General features: G+C 35.5%; 1 non-coding gene across 1 annotated transcript; it reads left to right on the plus strand.

The window, feature by feature from the left end:
• The first annotated feature begins 2,172 nt into the window (after positions 1-2,172).
• On the plus strand, positions 2,173-2,279 carry LOC130856271 (U6 spliceosomal RNA). Its single transcript, XR_009054549.1, has one exon. It is a non-coding gene; the product is annotated as a U6 spliceosomal RNA (small nuclear RNA).
• Positions 2,280-5,102: the final 2,823 nt, after the last annotated feature.

The following is a 5,102-nucleotide window of genomic DNA, read 5'->3' on the forward strand; positions in this document are numbered from 1 at the left end:
CATTTGGGTCCTCCCTTATGTGGACTAAGAGGACATAGTCCCCACCCAATCCTTATACTTTGGTACCCAGCTCCAGCAGCATGACAGAAGCAACCCAAGTGGCCAATGCACATTCTACTGTCTTAGGATGTCCTCAAAAACTGGCCATCATATCATCCTTCTTATGGCTAGAGAAGCTCTGCACACAGATGCCCATTCAGTGCAGAATGTCTAAGTATTAACGTTAATATATGACTAAAGCCACCTGGGTTGAATTGTGTCCCCCAGATAGATATGTCTAAGTCCTAATCCTCTGTACCTGTGAATGTGACCTTATTTAGAAATAAGGTCTTTGAAGATGTAACTAAATTAAAGATCTCCAGGTAAGATTATCCTGGATTTAGTGTGAGCTCCAAACCCAATAAATGGCATCCTTACAAGAAAAAGAGGAGGGATATTTGAGACACACATAGAGAGAAGAAGGCCATTGAAGAGGCTAGCAGAGATTGGGGTTATGTAGCTGCAACCCAAGGAACACATGAAAACAAGACCAAAATGTACAGATTTTAAGTGTACATTTGATGAGTTTTGACAAATGTGCACACTTATGTAACTATTACAAATCAAGAAATATTTGTCTCAGTCCAAAAAGTTTTCTCATTCTCCTTTCAAGACAAGTCTTATCCACCTCACAAAAGGTAACCACTGTTTTTATTATCTTCACCACAGAATGTTTTGTTTGTTCATATACTTCAAATAAATGGAATCAAATAGTATACGCTCTTTTCCATCTAACTTCTTTTACTTAGTAGTATCTCCTGGATTCATCCATATTGTTAAATGTATCCCTGGTTCATGCCTTCTGATTCCTGACTAGTATTCTATTGTATGAATATACCACAAATTGTTAGTTCACTTACCTGTTGACAAACATTGGATGACTCTAGTTTGTAGCTAATACGAATAAGGGTATTATGAATATTCTTGTGCAAGTCTTTTTGTGGACGTACACTTTCATGTCTCTTGGGTAAAAGCTAAAGAGTTTAATTGCAGGGTCGCAGGGCAGATGTATGTGCCAAACAATTTTCCAAAGCGATCCTACCATTTTATACTTCTGTCAGCAATTTATGAGAGTTCTAATTGCTACATATACTCACCAACATTTAGCTTTCTGTTTTTCAATTTTGGCAATCTGGTAGAAATGTAGTGGTATCTCATTGTGGTTTTAAGTTTCACGTCTCCAATGTCTACTGTTACTGAGCATCTTTTCTTGTGTTTATTGGCCATTTGTATATCTTTTGTGAAGTATTTGCTCATCTTTTGCTCATTTGTTTAAAAACTAGGTTGTTTTTTCAATATTGACTTTTGGCATTATTTGTATATTCTGGATACAAGTATTTTGTCAGATTTATAGATTGCAAACATTTAATCCCAGTCCACGGTACACTTTTTCATTTTCTTAATGGTGTATTTTTATGATAAGCCATTTTGATTAAGTGTAATTTATCAATGTTATGCTTATGGTTAGTGCTTTTTGTGAGTTAACTAATATTAAGTTAATTAATCTCTCCCCAAATTGCAAAGATATTCTCTTATGTTTTCTTCTAGAATCTTTTTAGTTTTGGCTTTTCTGTTTAGGTCTATCATCCATCTTGAATTTTTTTTTGGTGTGTGGTGTGAGGTAGGGACTGGGGTATATGTTTTTTTTCATAAGGACATGTAGTTCTTCTAGCAACAGTTATTGAAATAATTTTCTTTTCCCTTTCAAGTTTTCTTTTCCCTTTTAAGTTTCTTTTCTCTTTCTTTCCCTTTCCCTTTGTAACTTTATTGAAAATCAATTGTCTATATGTGAACCTATTTCTGGTCTCTCTAGTTCATTCCACCAACCTACTGTCTAACCATACACCACTACCACTCTATCTTGATTACTATGGCTTTACAGTATATCTTAGCATAACTTAATTTTAACACAAAACAATACATCATGAACATCTTCCCAGGACAACAATTCTACTGTGATACCTTCAGCTTTTATGAATGTATAGTGTTCTATTCTATGGATGAATAGTAATTTAGTAAAGAAAATCCTCATTGTTGTAATTTCTTAGGGTTTATATTTTTATGAATCACTTAAAATACTGCAATGAACATCCTTGGCATTGTTCTAAATTATTTCCTAAGAATAAACTCCTAGTGCTCGCTTCGGCAGCACATATACTAAAATTGGAAAGATACAGAGAAGATTAGCATGGCCCCTGCACAAGGATGACATGCAAATTCATGAAGCATTCCATATTTTTCTGGGATGGGGAGGGTGGGGGGAGTCGAGGGAGGGAGGGAATATGGGGATATGTGTATAAATACAGCTGATTGACTTTGGTGTACCTCAAAAGCTGGTACAAGAGTGTAAAGCAATTATATTTCAATAAAAAAATAAACTCCTAGAAGTGAAATTGCTATATTAAAGTGCATGTTGATTTTTAAGGATTTTAATATATGTTGCCAAACTACTCTATAAAAGTTGTGTCAGTTTACAGCTGCCACCAGTAGGGTAAGAAGGAGCAATGATGTGCATTATCATTTAAAATAAAAATTACTGTGTAATTTTAGTGGATAGATGACACTAATATGTCACTTATGCTTTAATGTGCATTTGTAATTCGTAATTCTAGTAAAACTGAAAGAATATTTTATGCATATTGGCCATGCAAAAGGCCAGGCAAACAAATTTCTTCTTTTTTGAATTGCCTGTTCATGCCATTTGGTCATTTCATTATTGCCTTTACTTCCTTCATAATGGACTTAAGATCAAAGCTAATCATAGCCTCAATGTAGAAGTCCTTTCAGGCCAATTACAGCATAAAAAAATATATCATCTTTTTCTAGAAATAGTATAAATGAAATGAAATCACAGGAGAGATTTTATTAAATGTAGTTATTAAAATAATTTAATCATTATAATTATATTATGACCTTGCCCCAAGCACAAGCTCATTTTCCTTAACTTTTGAGTGAAACTCTGCTACTTCAGGGCTTTGGCACCACACTCAGTCTGTCCAGATGGCTTCTGACTTCCTATTTTGCCCTTGCTTTGCTCTGAAAACTTGTCATTTCTGTACTCTTGATTCCTTCTAGATATATTTCTTTGATACTCCCTAGTTGTCCTTTTCAAATTTCTCCTAAAAATTATTTTTTACCTAGCCAAGGTTTTGACCAATATAGCCCTACTGCCAACTTTTTGTTATTCTATTTTTCAATAGATTGGAAAAAGAAATACTAAAAAAAAATCTCAAAAATATTAAAGGGGAGAATTTTGTCACTTCAACTGTCGTGCCTGCTTCTCTTAACCACTTGAGTGTCATTGTTTAGAACAAGAAATTTTCCTGATCTTAGTACCAAGAATAGTTATGCTTTGGAGCAGTTGGTTTGTTTTCACGTATGGGCTTCATGAATCATTTAACCGATCATGCTCTCCTGAGCTGGCTGCTAGAAATCTCAGAGTCAGATTTGCAGTCCATCTGTAGCAAGTGGATTTCATCTCTCAAGACATACTTTCTGTCTATTAATTCCACTCTTATTTTTCACCTTATGTTTTCTACTTTTATTTTTTCAACTACTTATTGTCCTGTTTTGCTTTTTACAACTTAAAAAATTGAAATCATAGTATATGTTCCGATATTGACTTAAACCTCTTTTTTCAGAATAAGATGGGTTATCTATAAATAAACATCTCCTATTTTCTAAGAGAGAAAAAAGGGAAAATTTGCCATAGCCTAAGGCCATAATTCATTTCTCATCTATCACAGGCTAAAAGCTCCTAAAAGCAGTACCTCTTGCACTCCAATCTTATCCCCATTTGCAAACAGAGAAGTGGATATCAAGAAGTTAAGTGAACTGCCCAAAAGCAGAGTTGAGTCAGTGACAAGGGTTCACACTGGGCCTTTATTTCCTCACCCAGCACATTGTTTATGAGTCCAACAGTCCACATGCACTCAGGTCATGACTATTGGGGGTAGTTAATTTCTTTGAAAATTCATTCAAAAAACATCAGTCCATGGCTTTTACATCTATGGGTTTCAGGTCTATGGAGATAGAGCCTAAGGTTATGACAAAGTTAATCGTTTTGATTTTTTTTTTTTTTTTTTTTTTTTTTTGGTGCAGCTATAGTGGAGGAAAAAAATTCATTATATCTTGACTTTTCCAAAATCTGTAACTCAGGATTTAGAAAATTACTCTGATTTTGTTGGTCCTTGCTGCTCAAAGAAAAGTACAAAGTACTGATATCCCAGAGGAAAACAGTATTATATTAATGAAAGTATTAACCCTGCATGTTAAAACATGTAGAGATTCTTAGGAAATTCAAAGGTTAGGCCAAAGGTGATTTTGGTTATTTGTCAGGGGAGAGTGAAAAGCACATTTGAGTTAGGATTTGAGAGAAGGGAAGTACTTGAAATGTTTAAGTCGGGGGGAGAGTCTTCCAGGAGACACTGAGGGTACGGAAGCAGAATGAGGAGGAATTCTAGACACCAAGGAAGGACATCATTTGGCCAAAGTGGAGGGACCATTTTGAGGATTGGGGGTTTAAGATGTATTTCTCACCTTCATAGGGTAAAATGAAAACCCAAGGGAAATTTTCAATTTTCTCATAGGCACCTGGAATCACCATAGGTTCCAGAATAAGATAATAATGGGCCGACCTTCTTGTTGTTTGAAAACATGGCTGAGAGCAGAGTGAGACATAGAGTTGGGAGGGGCTCTGTTAGTTAGGATTGCCTCAAAGTGACCCTGTGAACAGAAAAGAAAAGTTCAATTTCAAACTCATTGTCCAGAAGAAACAGAGAGGACTTAATGATTGATCAGATAAGAAGAAAGTGGAAGAAAAATCATTGTAAGACCTCAAATGTTGGCAGTGAGGCAGTTTTGAGATGTTCAGAAAGCATTTGGAGACACGGGTCTGGGCGCCTGATATGAAGTCAAAACTGGAAGTGATGTTGTGAGAGTTTTAAGTCATTCAATTTGGTAGCTCAGCTACTGAGTTTCCACTTACTATATAATCCTATGTTAGCTGCTAAAGAAGGTAAGGAAGAAAGCTAAGACCCGGTAACACCAGGCTTAAGGAGGTG

The sequence above is a fragment of the Hippopotamus amphibius genome, chromosome 6 (assembly GCF_030028045.1).
Source record: "Hippopotamus amphibius kiboko isolate mHipAmp2 chromosome 6, mHipAmp2.hap2, whole genome shotgun sequence".
Lineage (NCBI taxonomy): Eukaryota > Metazoa > Chordata > Mammalia > Artiodactyla > Hippopotamidae > Hippopotamus > Hippopotamus amphibius.